Source organism: Felis catus, chromosome F1, assembly GCF_018350175.1.
Source record: "Felis catus isolate Fca126 chromosome F1, F.catus_Fca126_mat1.0, whole genome shotgun sequence".
Classification (NCBI taxonomy): Eukaryota; Metazoa; Chordata; class Mammalia; order Carnivora; family Felidae; genus Felis; species Felis catus.
Window position 1 is genome coordinate 21566670 of NC_058384.1, and position 22267 is coordinate 21588936.

The 22267-nt window shown below is 39.2% G+C and overlaps 1 protein-coding gene across 3 annotated transcripts in view; it reads right to left on the minus strand.

Annotated features, from left to right (window-relative positions):
- Positions 1-22267, minus strand: part of PLA2G4A (phospholipase A2 group IVA) — a 159657-nt gene that overhangs the window by 130883 nt on the left and 6507 nt on the right. The window contains exon 1 of one of the 3 annotated variants that reach the window (XM_019821715.3): positions 20970-21362. The exons of 1 other annotated variant lie outside the window; for it this stretch is intronic. The gene's annotated coding sequence lies outside the window, so the exon portion shown is untranslated. Of the gene's footprint in view, positions 1-19758; positions 19778-20969; positions 21363-22267 lie in introns of those variants that run through there. One more of the 3 variants, XM_019821716.2, reaches the window with a different exon arrangement.

Consider the following 22267-nt stretch of genomic DNA (forward strand, 5'->3'; position numbering starts at 1 on the left):
GAAGCCCCAAGAGCATGAAGTTTTTATGCTGCTGCAGTAGTCATAATCCCTGAGAGATACACCTTCCCCCTCCAGAAGCTGCAAAGTCCATGCAGTTGTACGGTAATGCCAGGGGACTACTATCAGGGATTCAATGCCCAAGGGAAAATCCCATTATTCTCTTCATTGAAGCAGCATAATTTGGTAAAAACACCACTGGATGTGGGATTAGAAAGACCTTGATTCAAACTCCAGTTTCACATTTTAAGACCTGGTGTATTCTGCCACAAATGGGAATAGTACTACCTTCAATGGCGTAGTGAGGATGAATTAAGTATAGTGAAAGGTGCCTGTCCCATAGTAAATAAATTCTCAATGCATGCAAACTTTCTTTTTTTAAATTTAAGTTTTTATTTTAATTCCGGTGACTTAACATACAATGTTATGTTAGTTTCAGGTGTATTATATAGTGATTCAACAATTCCATACATCACCCAAGGCTCACCATGACATGTGCACTCCTTAATCCCCATAACCTATTTAACTTAACCCTCTGCCTCCTTCCCTTCTTGTAACCATCAACTTGTTCTCTATAATTAGGATTCTGTTTCTTGGATTGTCTCTCTTTTTTTTCCCTTTGCTCATCTGTTGTGTTTCTTAAATTCCACATATGAGTGAAATCATATGGTATTTGTCTTTTCTCTGACTTATTTCACTTAGTATTATACTCTCTAGTTCCATCCATTTCATTATAAATGACAAGATTTCATAGTTTTTATGGCTGAATAATATTCCATTGTGTAGATGGACACTTGGGCTGTTTCCATATCTTGGCTATTATAAATAATGCTGCAATAAACACAGGGCTGCATGCCTCCCTCTAGTGTTTCTGTATTCCTTGGGTAAATATCTAGTAGTGCCATTGCTGTATCCTAAAGTGGTTCTATTTTTAACTTTTTTTTTTTCAATGTTTATTTATTTTTGGGACAGAGAGAGGCAGAGCATGAACGGGGGAGGGGCAGAGAGAGAGGGAGACACAGAATCAGAAACAGGCTCCAGGCTCTGAGCCATCAGCCCAGAGCCCGACGTGGGGCTCGAACTCACGGACCGCAAGATCGTGACCTGGTTGAAGTCTGACGCTTAACCGACTGCGCCACCCAGGCGCCCCTATTTTTAACTTTTTGACGAACTTCCGTACTGTTTTCCACAGTGGCTGCACCAGTCTGCATTCCCACCAACAGTGCAAGAGGATTGCTTTTTCTCCACATTTTCACCAACAGCTATTGTTTCTTGTGTTGTTGATTTAAGCCATTCTGACTGGTGTGAGGTGATAATCTCATTGTAGTTTTGATTTACATTTCCCTGATAGTAAGTGATGATGAACATCTTTTCATGTGTCCGTTGGCTATCTGTAGGTCTTCTTTGGGGAAGTATCTGTTCATGTCTTCTGTCCATTTTGTAACTGCATTATTTGTCTTTTGGATGTTGAGTTTTCTAAGTTCTTTATTTATTTTGGATACTAATCCTTTATCAGATGTCATCTGCTAATACCTTCTCCCATTCTGTAGGTTGCCTTTTAGTTTTGTTAATTGTTTTGCTGTGCAGAACCTTTTTGTTTTGATGTAGTCCCAATAGTTTATTTTTGCTTTTGTTTCCCTTGTCTTAGGAGACCTATCTAGAAAAAAGTTGCTGTGGCTGATGTCAAAGATATTACTGCCTTTGTTCTCTTTTAGGATTTTTATAGTTTAAGGTCTCATATTTAGGTCTTTAATACATTTTGAATTTATTTTTGTGTATGGTGTAAGAAAGTTGTCCAGGGCCACCTGGGTGGCCTGACTCTTGGCTTTGGCTCGGGTCATGATCTCATGGTTTTGTGAGTTTGAGCCCCATATTGGGCTCTGTGCTGAAAGCGTGGAGCCTGCTTGGGATTCATTCTCATTCTCTCTCTCTCTCTCTGTTTCTCTCTCTCTCTCCCTTTCTCTCTCTTCCCCCACCCCCACTCATGCTGTCTCTCTCTCAAAAATAAACCTTAAAAAAATTAAAAAAAAGAGAAAGTAGTCCAGTTTTCCCAACATCATTAGTTGAAGAGACCATCTTTTTCCCATTGGATATTCTTTCCTACCTTGTCAAAGATAAGTTGACCACACAACTGTGGGTTTATTTCTAGGTTTTCTATTTTGTTATATTGATCTATGTGTCTATTTTTGTGCCAGTATTGTACTGTTTTCATCACTACAGCTTGTGACAGAACTTGGAAGTCTGGAATTATGATGCCTTCAACTGTGTTTTTTTTTTCTTCCCCCCCCCCCACCCCAAGGTTGCTTTGGCTAGCCAGGGTCTTTTGTGGTTCCATACAAATTTTAGAATGTTTGTTCTAGTTCTGTGAAAAATGCTGTTGGTATTTTGATAGGAGTAGCATTAAATCTGTAGATTGCTTTGGGTAGGACAGACATTTTAACAATATTTGTTCTTCCTATCCAGCAGCATGGAATATCTTTCCACTTCTTTCTGTTGTTTTCAATTTCATTCATCAATATTTTAATAGCTTTCAGAGTACAGATTATTTCACCTTTTGGGTTACGTTTGTTCCTAGGTATCTTATTATTTTTGGTGCAGTTGTAAACAGGATTGTTGTCTTAACTTCTCTTTCTTCTGCTTCATTATTGGTGTAGAGACATACAACAGATTACTGCACGTTGATTTTTTATACTGCAGCTTTACTGAATTCATTTATCGGTTCTAGCAGATTTTTGGTGGAGTCTTTTGTTTCTACATATAATATCATGTCATCTGCAAATAGTGAAAGTTTTACTTCTTCGTTACCAATTTGTATGCCTTATTTATTTGTTGTCTGATTGTTGAGGTTAGGTCTTCCAGTACTGTGTTGAATAGAAATGGTGAGTGGACATCCTTGTCTTCTTCTTGACATGAGAAGAAAAGGTCTATTTTTCCCCATCAAGAATGATGTTCACTGTGGGTTTTTCTATATGGCCTCTATGTTGAGGTATATTCCCTCTAAACCCACTTGTTGAGGGTTCTTATCATGAATGGATGTTATACTTTGTCAAATGCTTTTTCTGCATCTATTGATCATATGGTTCTTATCCTTTCTCTTACTGATGTGATATATCATGTTGATTGATTTTTAAATGTTGAATCACCCTTATAACCCAGGAATAAATGCCACTTGATCATGGTAAATGATTTTTTTTCAATGTATTCAATTTGCTGGTATTTCATTGAGGATTTTCAATCAGGTATATTAGCTTACAGTTCTTTTTTAGTGATTTTTTATCTGGTTTTTGTATCAGGATAATGCTGGCTTCATAGGATGAATTTGGAAGCTTTCCTTCCTTTTCTATTTTTTGGCATAGTTGAGAAAAACAGGTATTAATTCTTCTTTAAATGTTTGATAAAATGATAAAATCCTGGACTTTTGTTTGTTGGGAGTTTATTACTGATTCAATTTCTTTGCTGGTTATCAGTCTGTTCAAATTTTCTATTTCTCCCTAGTTCAGTTTTGTTAATTTATATGTTTCTAGGAATTTATCCATTGCTCTAAGTTGTCCGATTTGTTGGCATGCTTTTTCATAAGAGTCTTTTATGATTGTTTCTATGGGTATTTTTCCTTTTTCATTTGTGATTTTTTTTCCTTTCTCATTTGTGATTTTATTTATTTGAATTCCTTCTTTTTCTTGATAAGTCTGGCTAGAGGTTTATCAATTTTATTAATTTTTTACAAAGAACCAGTTCCTGGTTTCATTGATCTGTTCTATTGCTTTTTAAATTTCTATATCATTTATTTCTGCTCTAATCTTTATTATTTCCTTCCCTCTGCTGGTTTTAGATTTTGCTTATTGTCCTTCTTCCAGCTTCTTTGGGTGCAAGGTTATATTGAGATTTTTCTTGCTTCTTGATATAGGCCTGTATTGCTATAAACTTCCCTCTTAGAACCACTTTTGCTGTATCCCAAAGGTTTTGGACCATTGTGTTTTCACTTTCATTTGCTTCCATGTACTTTTTAATTCTTATTTCCTGGCTCATTTACTGTTTAGTAGCATGTTATTTAACCTCCATGTATTGTGGTCTTTCCAGATTTTTTCTTGTGGTTGGCTTCTAGTTTCATAGCGTTGTGGTCATAAAACACACATGGTATGGCTTTGATCTTTCTGAATTTGTTGAGGCTGGTTTTGTGGGATAATATGTGATCTATTCTGGAGAATGTTCCACGTGCACTTGAAAAGAATGTGTATTCTGCTGATTGGGGATGGAATGATCTAAATATATCTGTTAAGTCCATCTGGTTCAGTGTACCATTCAAAGCCATTGTTTCTAGTTGATTTTCTGCTTAGATGATCTATCCATTGGTATTAGGAGGGTGTTAAAGTCCCCTACTATTGTTGTATTATTATTGATTAGTTCCTTTATGTGTAACCTTTATGTATTTGGTTACTCCTATGATAGGTGCATAAATATTTATAATTTTTACATCTTATTGGATTGTCCCCTTTAATATTATATAGCATCCTTCTTTGTCTCTTGTTACAGTCTCTGTTTTAGAGTCTATTTCGTTGGGGCACCTGGGCGGCTCAGTCAGTTAGGTGTTTGATGTCAGCTCGGGTCATGATCTTATGGTCCATGAGTTCAAGCCCTGTGTCTGGCTCTGTGCTGACAGCTCAGAGCCCATAGCCTGCTTCAGATTCTGTGTCTCCCTCTCTGCCCCTCTCTTGCTCACACTCTGTCTCTCTCAAAAATAAACATTAAAAAAAAAGTTTGAAGTCTTTTTCGTCTGATGTAAGTATTGCCATTCCAGCTCTCTTTTGACATCCATTTGCATGATAGGTGTTTCTCCATCCCCTCACTTTCCATCTGCAGGTGTCTTTAGGTCTAAAATGGATCTCTTGTAGGCAGCATATAGATAGGTGTTGTTTTTTTACCCATTCTGTCACCTTATGTCTTTGGATTGGTATGTTTAGTCTATTTACATTAAAAGTAATTGTTGATAAATATGTATTGCCATTTTATTATTTGTTTTGTGATTGTTTCTGAAGATTTTTTTGGATTCCTTCTTATCTTTCTGTCTTTTATGTTTTGTTGATTTTCTTTAGTGATATATCTGGAGTTAACTTTCTTTTTATTCATCGCATGTTTAGTAGTTTTTGATTTTTGGTTACTGTTAGTTTTGTATATATCCTCTTCTTCATACAGCAGTCTAAATTAAGTTGATGGTTGTTCCAGTTTGAACTCATTCTTTTCTTCTCTCCTCCCCATGCTTTAGGTATATTTTATTATATTTTATCACCTTTTTTTGAGTTTCTTGACTTTTTACAGAAATATTCATTTTTACTGCTTTTGTGTTGTAAGTTTCCTTTTTAAGATCAAGATTACATAGACTAATAACTATACATTTACTTTGAAAGATGTACTGTTTCCTGTAATTATTGTTGGAAAATCAACATGTTGATGGGTTCATCATTCAACAAATACCTACAATATGCCTATAATACACTTTGTACTATGCAAAGCACTAGGAAGCAAATGGCGAGCCAGACTATTTGTGTATTATGAAACTGTAGCCCTATACACTTTTTACTTGGTATTATCCATAGTGGAACCTTGAAATATTAACAGGACCATGGTAGTCATTCTCACCAAAATTTTCATGTTAAAAAAATACTAATTACAGTAACATAGCAGAAGAGCATCTGCTGCTCCACAGCTTTTCAATTCACAAACAATAGCTTCACACAAGAGATCATCTACCTGGTCTGTGCTAGGCACTGGGAATGCAATGGTGAATAAAGCATAGCTTCTGCCTTCAATTAACATAAGGTAACCTAGTGGTGGCAATAACTGCAGCCTAGCTGGGTACTTCATACTCACAGTTTGCTAAAAGCATCAACACTCTCTATGAATAACGTCTAGAGTTGGAAAGTAATCTTGAAACTTATTCCTCTATAAAAATATTCTTAGGGGTGCCCAGGTGGCTCCTGGTTGGGCTTCTGACTTTGGCTCAGGTCATGATCTCACAGTTTGTGGGTTTGAGACCTGCACTGGGCTCTCTACTGTCAGCACAGAGCCTGCTTTGGATCCTCTGTCCCCCTCTGTCTCTCTGCCCCTCCCCACTCGATATCTCTCTCCCTCTCTGTCTCAAAATAAATAAACTTTAAAATTAGTTTCAGTGATTTCCTATTCTTTCATTCTAAAGTTTCAAACTGTTCAATTTCGTGGGGCATCTGGGTGGCTCAATGGGTTGAATGTCTGACGTTGGCTCAGGTTGTGATCTCACGGTTGTGGGTTTGAGTCCCAAGTCGGGCTCTGTGCTCACAGCTCAGAGTCTGGAGCTGTTTCAAATTCTGCATCTCCCTCTCTCTCTTGCCCAACCCCTGCTCATGCTCTGTCTCTCTCAAAAATAAACATTAAAAATTAAAAAAAAAAAGAAATATTTCAATTTCATACCTATTGTGTGTCTTTCATACCTATTTATGGCAAACCATAGTAGGAAAACCTTTTTATGTCACAATACCCAAATGTATGTACACACACATATAAATAAAATATGGAAGCAAATTTGACAGTTTTACAAAGACCAGTTCCTAATTTTAATTCTATGTCATGTGCTTAAATCTGGTAGCTGCCCACTGAGTTGATTTCATGACCCACTAATGGAAGTTTGAAATTAATGGTCCAATGACTTCAAGATGATTTCCATCAAATTCCTCTGTCTTATCCCACAACCCTCCCTTTTTCTTTCTATGCTATAGCCATACTGTTTGCTTTCCTTTCTTCAATGGTGTCATATTCTTGTCCACTCAGGGCTGTAACCTACCACTTCTCTCCACCCATTTATTCGACAAATATTTAAGGCATAAGTCCTATGTGTCAAGCACTATTCCAGGGTCTGGAGAGGTGAAAGTGAATGAGCGAGATATATTACATTCCCTTTTCTCATTTCTAGAGGCAGTCAGAAAACAAATAATCCAAGAAATAAATGAAGCGATGAGAATTAGAGGTGTATAAAATGATGGAAATGAGCAAAAAGCAGAACTAGAAAATAATCTGAAGTCTGATCTCTGGAAGACAGCTAGCTTTGGAGGGAGGGGAGGCAGTGGGCTTAGAATATAGCATTCCAGTTTGAAGAACTGAGAGATGAGTAACTGGTTAATGGTGAGGTTGGAAACAGAGGGGAGGCCAAGTCACCCTTTCTTCAGGACTCAGCTTAACTGTCACTTAACTGCCACTTCTCCATAGAGAAGCCTTCTATGACCTTCAGGGTATGTCTGGTCTGCTATTACTGACTCCATTTGCATCTGTACTTCTCCTTCAGGACTTTCGCTCAACTTACATAATGTCTGCCTTTCCTGAGAAAACTAAGGGGTGCATAAAGTCAGGGACTGCATTTATCTTGTTCATAGAGTTATCCCTAATGCCTAGACCAGTGCCGAAAATATAGTAGGTTCAGGATAAAAATATTTATTGGATGGATGGATGAATAATACACACTGTCAGTTTTATATATGAAGGAGATTCACAGAAATAGTACCTGCACCCTCTTTTGATATCCTTCTCTTTCATTCCTATTTTTAACGTCAAGGGATGTTAAATATCAATCTTGATTTTTTTTTTTTTTTTTTACGAAAAAGCAGAACTGATATTTCAGAACAGATGAGAGTAGTACTCAAAATGTTTAGAGGAAATGTGTGCTGGCACCCAAAGTTTGGTGTCAGCAACTTTATTTCCTCTTGTCATTCCTAGCAACTCCATTCATAATCACTGTGCTCATCACCTAACTATTCGCCACCACTGTTACTACTGTATCCTGCGGCAAGACCTGGATAGAGGCACTCCCAATGTTAAAGCTAAAGGCAGAAAATATGCTTATGATAGCTAACTATCCACATTTATTAGGTTAGAAATTAAGAGGATGGGGCGCCTGGGTGGCGCAGTCGGTTAAGCGTCCGACTTCAGCCAGGTCACGATCTCGCGGTCCGTGAGTTCGAGCCCCGCGTCAGGCTCTGGGCTGATGGCTCGGAGCCTGGAGCCTGTTTCTGATTCTGTGTCTCCCTCTCTCTCTGCCCCTCCCCCGTTCATGCTCTGTCTCTCTCTGTCCCAAAAATAAATAAAAACGCTGAAAAAAAAAATTTTAAAAAAAAGAGGTAAACAGATATTAAACAAGCAAAACTCATGGCATTTAATCCTAGAGCAACATTCCTTTGCTCTTTAAATCCATTCAGGGCTAGTCTTCTCCTACCTTGGTGAAACCTCAGTCAGCCTCAGAATGTTTTTGTTAAAACATATATAATTTAGAAACGAAAATTTTAGGACCATGTATTCAATCAAATTAGGCTTGATTTAGAATTGAAGTTTTTCTCCTCCCCAAACTAGAGCCTATAAGGAAAGGTAAGGTCATAGACTTCTCTCCCTCCCTGTCTAGAGTCTAATCGTTCTAACTCGTGAACTCTGGTTTTTAACCCCTTGTGGCTGGAGAAGGCTGGCAAAGATACAAAAGCAAAAAAAAGTTCTTACTTCACTCTACTATCCTAAGCAGGCTTTGTGATCTCTGGGCCTGGTACATATTAAAGCTGATTCTTTCTTTTCGTAAATAGATGCCTTGGGGAATTCTTCTGAGATACTCAACTTTTGAGATCTCTTCCTTGTATTCCCTGGCATGTAGCAATGCATCTCTATTCTAGCTGAAGGCTTGCACTTTCTTCGAAGCCCCCATGCACCTTGTGGTTTACATCCACAGGTCTTCTGAGGTTCTTTCATTCTAGCAGGCAACCCCCTTGTATAGGACTTAAAATCCTTTCCCATGGTTCTTTAGTCCACAGAGAATACTTATAACTATTTCCTTTCTTTTCTTCAACAGACTGAGAATGCAATTCCTTCCCAAAGAAACTCTCCATTCTGCTACCTGTGTCCCTCTATGTTTTTCAAGCCTGACGAGACACCAGCCTATGTAGGAGACCATATTAGACTCTCTGATAAATTTCCCAAGTAGTCTCTTTAAAGTCCCCTCTCTTTTTTAATTGTTTTTTATTTTTTTAATATGTATTTATTTTTGAGAGAGAGACAGAGCATGAGCAGGGGAGGGACAGAGAGAGAGGGAGACCCTGAAGAGGCTCCAGGTTCCGAGCTATCAGCACAGAGCCTCAGGCGGGGCTTGAACGCTTGTACCTTGATATCATGGCCTGAGCCAAAGTCAGACACTTAACTGACTGAGCCACTCAGGTGCCCCAAAAGTCCCTCCTGTTGACTTGGGGTTAGGAGATATATTCCTTCCATATCGCTCACCAAAGGAAGAAGGATTCTACTCCAAGCAATTCTCTCCAAAACAAACAACAACACAAAACTCTGATCTCAAAGTCCTCCCCACATCTCTACTATTCTAAGCTTTCATACCGGTGAAGTATGTACGGTGTTTTAGAGTTAAACACTGCTCTTGCTCACCTGATTTTCTCAAAATGTAAAAGGGCAGGCTGTAGCACAACCTATTTTAGTATTTTATATCTTAGGTCTTAGGTCTTAAAGTCTTGACCAAAGATTCCACTTCAAAGTTCAATATGGAGGTGTGCCAACTGCCAAAATGGCAGAATGAGGAACTTGGGAAATTCTCGTTCCAGAAAGCACTGATAAAAGTGGCCAGAGTTATCATAAAAAACAACTCTGGAAACTAACCAAAGGACACAGAACACATGAAAGGCACTTATTTTCAAAACTCTACTAAATCTCTAGCCAATAGTATTATAATAGCATAATACGGTGACAGATGGTGGCTACACTTGTGGTGAGCACAGTATAACATATAGAGAAGTTGAATCACTATGTTACAACCTTCCTGAAATGAAGGTAATGTTGTGTATCTATTAAATCTCAATAAGAGTCCTGGAGGTCTATGACATTTTATAGCAAGAAGCTGTTCCTACCGTCCTCCAGTTCCACAGCATAGAAGTTCTAGTTGGGAAGATAGGACAGCCCTGAGGATTTATAGCTCTACTGCCTTTCTGTTTGAAGAAGAGAGGAGATAACTGGTATTTGGAACAAAGTATAGAAAATCCCATGTCCAGGTGAATTGTAAAAAACAATAAAGATACAGTAGCAAACAATGTGGGAAGTTTACTGGTTGGGGTGACCAACAAAAGAGCAGACCGTTCAGAAATTTAATAGCAAGATTGAGAGGAGGAGATCAGCAAAGAGCACCTTGCTCTGACCCACTTACTCCTAGTCTGGAAGGCTGTGTATATATGAAAGGCTGTACCTCCTAAGAAGAAAGCTGAGAGGACTTAGCCAAATACTCACTAAAAGGGAGGGCTTGCAAATCCAGAAAGTAAAAACCAGGGAGAACTTGTAACTTCCCTGTATTTGAAAGTATTCCCCGGGCCACATGCAGATTAAACAGCAAAAGGTAGACTTACTTGTTCAAGATGTCTAAGCAAAACTTTAGCTATCACTGCCTGACAGTTAAACTATGCTGACCCAGGGGCAATAGTTAGGAAACCAGGCTTAAAAACAAAAACAAGAATGAAAAATAAAAACTGAGCTGACACATCAGAGTCTCAGAGTCTGAACACTGTAGGGGAAGACTCCACTGAACCAGCTCAAGAAGTCACTAAAACAAACAGCAGCAGTAACCTTCCCAGAGGAAAGATGAGAATTTAAAGTTGCTGCAATATATAATCTAAAATGTTCAGTTTTCAACAATAAAAACAAAAGAAACAAACAGACAAGCCAGGAAAATGTGAGCCAGACACAGGAAAGAGAAGCAATCAATAATAACTATCTCTGAGGAACTTCAGATTATGAACTTAACCAACAAATATTTTACAGCATCTGTTATACACATGTTCACCGAACTAAAGGAAATCAGAAAGAATAAATGAAAGTATGACATGGTAACATGGCAATAAAGAGATACAGACATTCAAAAAAATAGCCAAATGGGAATTCTGGAGTTAACACATAGCTGAAATGAAAAATTCACTAAAAAGAATAAACAGCAGATTTGAGCTTTCGGAAAAATCAATGGATTTAAAGATGCATGAATAGGATGCCTGGGTGGCTCAGTCAGGTAAGCGTCTGACTGACACTTGACCTGAGCTGACTTGACTTGATGCTGACTTGAGTGCCAGCTCAAGTCTTGATCTCATGGCTTGTGGGATCGAGCCCCACATCAGGCCAGCACAGAGCCTGGCTGGGATTCTCTCTCTCTCCCATTCTCTCTCTGCCCCTCCCCTGCTCACGCTCTCTAAATAAATAAACTTAAATCTATCTATCTATCTATCTATGCATGAATAGAAACTATGCAATCTGAAGAACAGAAAGAAAAATAAAGAATGGAGAAAAATGAACAAAACCTTAGAGAATTGGCGGGGGGGTGGGGAACAACAAGTATACAAGCATACATGTAAATGGAATCTCAGTGGACAAGAGAGAAAAAAAAAGGAAAGAAAAAATATTTGAAGAAATAATGGCTGAAAATTTCCCACATTTTATTAAAACCATGTCAAAAAGCTCAACCAATTTTAAGTGGGATAAGGACAGAGAAATGAACACTTATGTGACTATGACACATCATTGTCAATCTACTGAAAATCCAAGACAAAATTTTGGAAGTCACAAGAGAAAAAAGGTTCATCATGTACGAGGTAACCAAAATAAGATGAAAACACGACCTCTCATCAGAATAGAGGCTTGAAAGCAGGAGGAGGACATATTCAAAATTCTCAAAGAACAAAACTCTTAACAACGTATACTATACCCAACAAAATTATCCTTCAAGTGAAGGAGGCAGAGGCTGTCAGACTGGATAAAATCTATTACATACAAAAGAAGAACGAAATCCAAATAAGATCTGTAGTTTAGTTAATAGCTTTATGCTAATGTCATTTTCCTGATCTTGATCATGTTCTATGGTTATGTAAAATGTCACACTGGGGAAATCTGGGTAAAGTGTATATGAGAGCTCTGTGATTTTTTTTTTTGTCATTTCTTAAATTATTTCAAACTTAAAAAGTTATTTAAAAAGTCCAATACATGTTGATAGATCTAGTTTATATGTGCAATTTTCATCCCAAAGTTCTAAAGAAGTAACAAAAGAGTCCTATGGGAAAACTGACTAAGGTTTACTTTCTTCAGGATAAAATTACTGGTCATTATTGTTAGACGGTGACAGCATTTTCAATTCCAGTTACAAATAGGCACCCTTTCATCCTTTTATTCCCCTTCATAGTAGTAGATATTTTAAGTTTTTGTGAAATTAAGGCATTCTGTCCAGCTCGCCACATTAAACACTGGGAAAATGTTTTCCCCCCCCCACATCTGGCTCAGTCCTGGAAATCTTCTTGCAAGCAGGTTGCGCAACGATTATCATGAATGCTCATGAACCAGCAGTTTGGGAGGTTTTGTGTTTTGTCTTTTATAACTAAGCTGAATAATCAGTGTCGGTGAGTATACGTGGTTTTTTTGTTTTGTTTTGTTTTTGGCTGCCCTGTCATTAGAAACTTCCTGAACACTAATGAGAGGGAAATTTGGATATGCTCTTTAACATACTTGCCTGTGCAATGCAACTTTTGGCTTTCCATGAATGCTTAGTAGTGTGTGGTCTGTCCGAAACGCTTTTAGTCGTACTGTCAGGGCAAGACGGGCTTCTCTGGGAAAAGTGAACAAGAACCAGAAACACAGACTAGTCCATTTTCTTTCCTGCACAGTGTGATAGGACAACAGGAAGGGAAGGGGCCATTACTAGGTTTGTGGCCTCTGGAGGAAAGGTGGATAGGCGAAGGATCTTTTTCTCTTTCCTTCCATTTCATTGTGTGATGGAACAGAGGAGGCACTAAGGGACTCAGCATGGAACTAGAGGCAGGCTTCCCTGCTGGAACCAGACTGATCTAAGTTCAAGCTTGTCTCCTCTTTTCTCTGACCGTACGATCCTGATCTTCCATTCCCAAACCTGTGAAATGGGGGAAGTGGCCCCCACACCTCACAGAGGCAGTGGGATGATGAAATGAGAGAACACATGTCAGTCATCAAGCACAGTGCCCAGCAGGTCACAAATATACAAAATGATCATTTGCAATTGTTGTTTATGAAATTGGCGCTTCCCCCCACCCGCCTCCGCCAAATTGCTTCAATTTCCTGAGACTTCTTTGGCTCTTTGGACATTTCTTTTTTTTTTTTTTTTTTTTTTTTTAACGTTTATTTATTTTTGAGACAGAGAGAGACAGAGCATGAACAGGGGAGGGTCAGAGAGAGAGGGAGACACAGAATCTGAAACAGGCTCCAGGCTCTGAGCAGTCACGTGGGGCTCGAACTCACGGACAGTGAGATCGCGACCTGAGCCAAAGTCGGATGCTCAACCGACTGAGCCACCCAGGCGCCCCATGGAAATTTCGAAGAAATTCAAGTAGGCAAATTTGTTAAGCACCTCTTACAAAGACTGTGTACTTTTTCATACTCAACAATGAGTTTTAGTTAGAGATTGTACTCCTGCTCTTGATCTGCTAAAATTTAAAAAAATATATTGGGCCACTAACTTGTCTGCTTCCAAACTCAAAGCTTTCTCCATTATGCTGGATATAGAAAGGGGTTCCAAAAGCAAAAAGGGCAAGGTGCCATGGTTCCCACCATCACCATCTTTCCCACCATCACCATCCTTGTTACAACGGCATGACTAAAGTTTGAAATTCTTAGATTATTTTGCTGGAGTTTTTTAAAACCTAGGCCAAGCAAAGAGTTCGCTATCATCAACAGGCATAGAAAAATAAAGAAACAGCAGGAATTAAGATAAGTAAACGAATGGCTTTTTATTAGATAGAAATGTCTCTCAAGCCATATTCTCAGTGTACCACAGAAAACCTGTTAAGAGAATTTTCCTGTTCCCAAAGAAATCTAAAAGCATGCCACCAGATACAAAGGTGCAGATTGATTCCCTCGGTCTGTTTCCTATGCCAGGAACCCAACGGTATTGAATTTGCCTCCCATTTCCCCCAGACAGACACCCGGTCCCGGTGGCTAATGTCCACGCTATTCCTTTTGAACTGATTTTTTCTGCTCTGGTTTTATTCCTAGGTCTCTGGCACTGCTTCTGCATCTCTCAAACTTCTATTATTGAAAGTTCGTTATGTAACCAAACCAGTATATATGGAATTCCTACTAGAGTTTCCGAGAAGAAATAGGCAGTTTCAAATAGAAAAGGCTTGATAGAAAAGGTGAATAAGCTGCTATTCAAAATCCTGAACAAGCTTAGATGTAGAGAAATGGGAGATGGAAACACTTTCTCTAGGAAAAGGACATGAACAGTGAGCCACAGCCACATTGGAGATGCTCTGTCCTGTCTCAGTTTCAGCTGGTGCTGTGCCACTGCCCTCACACGTTCTCTACAGGATAGTCTCTGCCTGCCCCTCAGGGTTCTGTGTAAACTTACTCTCTGAAGTAAACTATCTCTTTATTGACCATCTTCACTATCTCCTTATCCTACAAGGTTAGGACCCTTGCATTTCTTTTTGAGATCTCTCACCACACTGTTATATACCACATTACCATTATATATAGGGTATGTCTCCCCTCACTGTGAGCAGCATGAGGGAAGTTCTAGCTCCTTCCCCTGCATGAGCCCCAAATGATCCCTCAATTACTACTAACTGAAAAGATGAATGAACAAATGTGGGAATTTGTATGGAGTGCTGGGGAAAACCACAGATGAGGTCTTGTGTTGAGAAATAATCAAGGGGAAACAAAGCCTATTTACAGACCCTAGAACGACAAAACTGGAAGACATTTTAGCAATGCTTACTTTATTTTCTTTTTATTATTTTTTTTAATTTGCTTACTTAATTTGAAAAGTTCACATTCATTAAACATTTCCTAGGTGCCAAGTACGGAGCTAAGTGATTTATATACACCACTTCATTTCGTCTTCATAACAAGAGAGGCATTATTATAGCCATTTTAGAGATTAAACAAAACAAAACAAAAACCTTAAGAAAAGTTAACTGATTTGTCTCATTGGCAACTCAAATTGAGGCAGTCTCCCAAACCACACTCTACAAGAGAATTCTGTCTTCCAAGAAGACTAAGAAACTTTCCCCAGGTCATACGGCCCTAGAATCCTGACCCTCTGCCTCACATCAAATTCTTACTTTCTATACCATTCTGCCACTCCATCAAAGACCCTAAAGGACAGGCATTAATTCCAAGACATCATACAATAAACAACTGCATGTGAAAGAATCTTAGCAGAGAGATGGCATGATGGGAGGAGCACTTTGTATTAGTTTGCTAGGACTATGGTAATAAAATGCCACAAACTAGGTGGCTTAACCAAATAGAAGCTTATTTTCTCACAGTTCTAGAGGCTGGAAGTCTAAGATCGACCTGTCAGCAGGACTGGTTTTTTTTCTGAGGTCTCTCTCATTGGCTTACAAATGGCCACCTTCTCCCTGTGTCCTCACATGGTCTTTCCTCTATGCCCACATGCCCCTGGTGTCTCTATGTGTGTCCAAATTTCTTCTTCTTCTAAGGACACATTCTGAGATCCTGAGCTTAGAGCTTCATCATATGAATGGAGGGTGGGCACAATTTAGTCTAAAACACACCAATAATGTAAACATAGCCATTAAATAAGAAGCATATGGTCGCTAATGGAGAAATACGGTGTTTGAGGAGAAAGGGGCGCAGCCAGCCAGAGAGGTCCAGATGTGTTAGGAAATGCATCTAAAGGAGAACTGTGGATGTGATAAAGAGGAGAGGCCACAGCATCTTTTAAATGGGCACGCCTCCCTCACCCGGTTATTTAAAAAGAGCATGCATGCGTGCACCGGATGCATGCATGTACACACACACACTCTATAACTGAAACACAATACGTAACAGTTCATCCCACCACTTCACAATTGGCAAGTCTAATCCAGATGAACCTATTGCAAGGGCTGAAGAAACTGGCCTGCCCAGTTTCACACGCTGCATTAACGCTGCATTACAAACAAAGTAAGAATGTTGCGTCACCCCTGAGCCAGTTCTCAGCTTTTCTTTCCTTGACTCTCTGGTTTGCTGTTATTTTCCATTGTTTCATCTCTAGATGGCCAAAACCAAGCCACATTCTCAGTGTATGTTCAGTTCACAAAATTTTAAAATTGGAAGAAATATGCACAACTACCACCCAGGCAGAACTTCTTTGTGCAAATATACGAGCTGAGGCCTAAAGGTATAGACAAACCTAGTGGAGACACCAAGGGCAGACTGCTCCAAAATGTGCCACTTTGGCGTATTGAATATTTTGTTTATTTATTTATTTATTTTTAAGGGTTTTTTTTGCTTTTCTCATTTTTTTTAATGTTTATTTTTGTGAGAGTGACAGAATGCAAGTGGGGGAGGGGCAGAGAGAGAGAGAGAGAGAGAGAGAGAGACAGACAGACAGAATCTGAAGCAGGCTCCAGGCTCTGAATTGTTAGAGCGGAGCCCAATGCGGGGCTGGAACTCACAAACTGCAAGATCATGACCTGAGCCAAAGTCAAATGCTTAACCAACTGAGCCACCCTGGAGCCCCATGCATGTTGATTACTTTAAAATAAAAGTTACTTAAGAAATAGCCAATGCAAAAAGAACACTCTGACTGCCACATCCCACCCTCCCATCCCCACCTTTGTCTACAGAAAGCAAGAAATAAATCTCCCATGTGAAAGGTACCCTCACTGGACCAGAAGGTAAAGAGAGACATCCCCATCACCAAAGATAGGGAATTCCGAGCTGAAAAGGCTATTTGAACAATCTTTGTTACTTTTACTAATTTAGTACCCCAACCCAAATTAGTTTAGGATTCCTTATCAATTAAAGTGCCTAAACATAAGTTTTCTTTGTCCTGTCGATTTCTCACAGATTTATTGTCTCTGTCTAAAAAGTATACAAACTGCCTACCTAGCCTGGTCATTTCTTTGGAACTTGTTTCTATGCACACATAATTAAACTTTGGGGTTTTTTTCTCTTGTTAATCTGTCTCATGACAATTTAATTCGTAGACCAGCCAGAAGAATCTTGAAGGGTAGAAAGAAATTTTTCCTCTTGACACTAGCCAAGTTCACCCAGTAGGAGAAACAGCTGAACAAAGTCTCTCACTCTCAACCAGCTACTCTTTCTTTATACCTTACCACATTCCCTCCTCTCCCCTGCCCTTCACATACTCAGGCTAAACAGGAGATGCATCCAAAATAAAAAGGATATATATATATATATATATATATATATATATATATATATATATATTAGCCTGACCAAAATCTGAAGTTGCCAAGTTATTGTTTGATGGTGCAGAATAGACTCAAGATATGAATTTGAGAGAAATGAAAAACTGAATTTCTATGGTTGGTCAAATAAAGTTTTAAAAGAGTCATTTTCATCTTTTACACTTTTCCGAATTTGAATTATAGTTATAAGATGTTAACTTGCAAATATGAGATGGACTATTTAAAAAAAAAATTCCCCTTGCCACATAGGCGAGTGTGGAATAATACCACATTGACAAGTGTTAACTATATTAGGTTCATTTTCAGAAAACGTAGAATAACGTCCTTTTACTTAAAAGAAACAGATACAATAATGCCCTTGGTGTTACCACTTTTTAAATATACCTAATGACATGACACAAAACGCTAGCAAAAAGAGAATGTTTTGAGAAGCATGTTTACTTCCACAGCTTTCTCTCTCCAGACCAGGAGGTTTGCAAAAAATGCTCCCCTAGAGAGTATTTGTGTTTTGTTGAGGGTTCCACTCCCCCTTAATTGCTGCCCTTTTTTCATGACGTACTCAAGATTGCCACAGGAGGGGAAAGCCGTATCTTTTTTCTAAAGTAAACAGTCTAGGGAAAACCCCCAGGAAAATCGTCATGTTGGCTTAAATGTTTCATGAGAACCATTTTATTACTGAATGAAATTATCAACATTTTGGGTTTGTTTCACTCTTCAACTAACACAATAACTATTTCAGGCAGCTAGTGAGGTAGTTAAAATATGGATGTTGACTGTGAACTTGAAGTGGAAAAGGTTGACAAATAAATATAGCAGGACTGTGGAAGATAAGAGGAGCCATACACCCACCCATCCGAGGCACTACCAGGAAGTGAAACCACTAAGCTGGAAACGAGCATTCTACTTGTCCTGGATTGTGTTACATGAAATAGAAATTCAAATCCACTGTTCTTTTCTCAGGTTGTAAGGAGCTTTAGAAATTTGCTTCTAGATACTGTGACTGGCAATTCGCTTTTTAAAATAAACCGGAAACCCCGTCTTTTGAAGGATGAAGAGCTGTGTAAATGTGCATTTGAAGGCAATACCCTCAGGAGTTCTTGATCTTTTTTGTACCACGGACCACTTATTCTGGCCATCTGGCAAAGCTAAGCCCTGAGTAGAGTATGACATTATCAAGTTCATGAAATAAAAACATTGGATTACAAAGAAAACTGATTTTATCAAAATACATGGAGTCTATGCAGTCTAGTAGACCCCTTATATGATACTTATATACGCTTCAGAGACTTGCGGTATGTTTTCCCCCTCTACTTCTGTGGAACTAAAGTTCTAAAGTTCAATGTAAAATTTTTGAGGACAGAAGAGCTCACAGCACCATAAAGGGTAAAATGATAAAAACAAAAAACAAAACAACAACAACAACAACAAAAACCAGTTCTTTTTTGTGCTACCTACCTCTGCTAGCACCATAATGAATGTGTAAACCCAATCTGGATATTTAGACGTTGCATGTAAAAAAACACAGGCTGGAATAAATTAGAAACACCATCATTTGCTTCAAAATAGGAAATTTACATTTTCTCAACCTTTGAGCAACAAGCTAGAGAACAGTACCAGGGACACTGGTAGAGTCTGTAAGAATATTTCTACTGAGCTTCTCTGCTGGTGACATAAACGTCCCTCCCTCCCAGTGAGCTTGCAAAAAATATGAAATTAACAAAAACAGTGCTACACTCTCCCCTTCAGTTTGCAGATGTCCCCTTCATTTTTGGACAGGAAGAAGTTAGATAACTACATCTAAACCACAGCCTAACAAATATGGCCAGAACCCAGGAATAAAGTACAGAATGACTTTCCAATTCATGGCGTGTCTCATTGAGGTAGGAGGAAAGGAGGCCAGAGAAGAACCTTGAGTGGCAAGCACCACAAAGAGCTTCCCCTCCTCTGCATGTTGCCAGGCTTGACCCACACAGACTCATTGCTCTCATTCAGGAAAGTGCCCAGCCATCCTTAGTGCAAAACTGAAGAACTTGAATGTTATAAGGATTTACAAATTATATATATATATATATATACACACACACACACACACACACACACACACATATATATGTATATATATATAATGAATTTTGAAAAAACAAGATTTTCTTCTAAACTTTGAAGAAATGTAAGAGTCAATATTTCAATAATATTTTCATTCCTGAAAAAAACATGTCGATTATGGTAACCAGCTGTTCTCCGAAGTTCTAAGGATTAAAAAAGAAAAGGAAATGACTTTTAGTTGCAAAATCAAGGATGTATTTCAGGTTGATGAAAGAACATCCTGACAGCAAGGCTATAAAAGAAAACCTTTTTCTGATGGTCGATTATTACTACCACATGTTTTGGCCAGCCTTCTACTATAGAGCTGTAATGGTTCAAATTCTATAAAGCACTAAACTATCTTGAGGGAGCACTGATGGCTTCCAGGAGCCTGGAGAAGTAAGCAAAAGCGGAGGAAAGCCGAAGGGTATGATATAAGGCAGACATAAGAACTTACCTAGGCACCCAATAAAGGCCGGCACAGCAACTGTTAGGCAATCAGAATTTAAAATGACAATGACAGTTCTAGCAACTAAGACAAGAAGAGTAAAAAGCCCAGTATGATGGCTCCTGGAGCAGGTAAAGGCATTGAGATTTGCCAAAGTGATATCCAGTCCAGGCAACTGGAAAGGTAAGAATCCAACAAGAGTGAAAGCAACAAATTCAATCCCTTCCTACAAAATGCTGGAAATCAAGCCAACTTGTAATTACTCCCTGCTAGTTAATAATTACCTTAGATAAAAAGATCTGTATTCTATAAGCTCGTGAATTTCTATGCATTGTTTTAGGTGTTTTGTTTTCATTTTGTGTTTTGGCTCAGGGTACTGCCTGTTCATCTTAAGGATTTCCAGATTTGCTTGCTTGCTTGCTTTCAAAACTCCCACTCTAGAAGAATTCAGCCATTCTAGCTTCTCTGGGTTTCCTCCCAGCATTTAGCTAGAGAAAAACCACATAACCTGGCAGACTGGTTTTATTTTCGGTTCACACTCTCAACATTCACAGAGGCCCTGGACACTACCCAGTATCTTTCTAAGTTTTTCCTGTGAATTTGCATCCCCATTCTAGAAAATGGCTTTCTTCTCCACCTTGCCTCTCCCCACCCCCCTCTCTTAGCTGGTGACCTCATCTCCCTTCGCTGAGAAAACAACACCAGAGGGAAGTGTCTTATCTTCCCACCACCAAATCAGCAAACTCCCTGTACTTGCACTTGAGTCCTGTTTGCCTTCACCAAGGAAGCAGAATTCCTCCTCCTGTTAAGAGACCTGACCCCGCAAGTGGCTCTTGGGACACAAAAGCCCTCTCTCTTCTGTAAGTACATGATAGTCATACCTCTCTTTTCTGAACAAAATGACTTTCTCCTGATGACCTGATGAGCAAGCCCATAGAAGTCCCTCTGCTTCATATTCCTCCTCCCTCCATGTTTCCACGTTTCTGCTGCATTTACCAACAGATTTCTCCAGAAGGCCAGTTGTTCACAGGGTATCCATGCTCCCAGAGTCCTCACCCCCCCATCCACGGGCAACCTCACGCACACTTTCTGTCCCCATCACTCCACTGAAACTGCTCTTAATCAAGATCACTAATGACCACCAAGTTTTCAAGTGAAGTCACTTTTCTACCCTCTGTTTCCCTGGAACCACTTTGCTTCCTTTGCACCCACGACATTACCCCAATCTCTGGTTTTCCATCCAGCTTCTTGCTTGCTTTCTCGCAGGCTCAGGTACCAGTGCTTTGCCTGGAGCCCCCAGTGCAAGCCACACCCTTCTCTCTCCATTCACCTCCTACGCTCTCTCCTCTCTCTTGGCTTCTCATCCCTCACAGCCTCACTTTATGCTTACGTTTCACCTCAGGGAAACTTTTCTGTCCTGCCCCTCTCCAGATTATTCTCAACTGTTGGAATCAGGTTGCTTCCTTTATCATCTGTTTATTGTTTGCTTAATTATTAACTCTCTCTTCCAAGAGGGAATTAATCACACCTGCTTTATTCACCCAGGTCTCCCCTACAGGGATCACAGTGCCTAGCACGTAGTCAGTCTGAATTAAAACTTCCTGAATTGGTGAAGGAGTAAATGCATACAGCCCAGTGATCACCAATTCCTGGTAATATTAGCTCTGGATTTTTCTTTTTAACCCAACAAGTAAAATTCTTTTTTTTTTTTTTTTTATGTTTATTTATTGTTGAGAGATAGAGCATGAGCAGGGGAGGAGCAGACAGAGGAGACACAGAAGCCAAAGCAGGCTCCGGGCTCTGAGCTGTCAGCACAGAGCCCCACACGAGGCTCGAACTCATAAACGGTAAGATCGTAACCTGAGCTGAAACCAAGAGTCAGAGGCTTAACCGACTGAGCCACCTACGCACCCCTCAGCAAGTAAAATTCTTAAGTGACAGAGAGAGCACAGATTTTCTAAATTGTTTCCTTTAATATCTGTTCTTTTTCTAAGTATTAAAAAGATATATTTTTCCTACCATTTTTCTAGGAGTGCTATATACCATATTAATAAAACAGTATTTTCCTCAGAAAATTATGATTTATACAAGTGTGTTCTTTTCATTCTGACAATTGTTCACGAGGTATTAATCAACCAAACCAATCTGTCAATCTAAAACATAACTTAGGGGCACCTGGGTGGCTCAGTCAGGTAAGCATCTGACTCTTGATTTCGGCTCAGGTCACGATCTCATCATTTGTGAGACTGAGCCCGCACTGGGCTCCTCACTGATAGCACAGAGCCTGCTTCAGATTCAATCTTTCCCTCTCTCTCTGCCCCTCCCCCCTACTCTCGCTCACTCCCTCTCAAAATAAGTAAACTTTAAAAATAAGTAAGTAAATAATTTCAACAGGAAGAATTTCTGCAAACACTGAAGGAGTCTCACAAAGTTGATTCTTTTATTACTTTTCATTGATAGCAGAGACATCATTAGTGGTAAGGGTAAGAAAAAAATCCCATATAAATATTATGAGCTT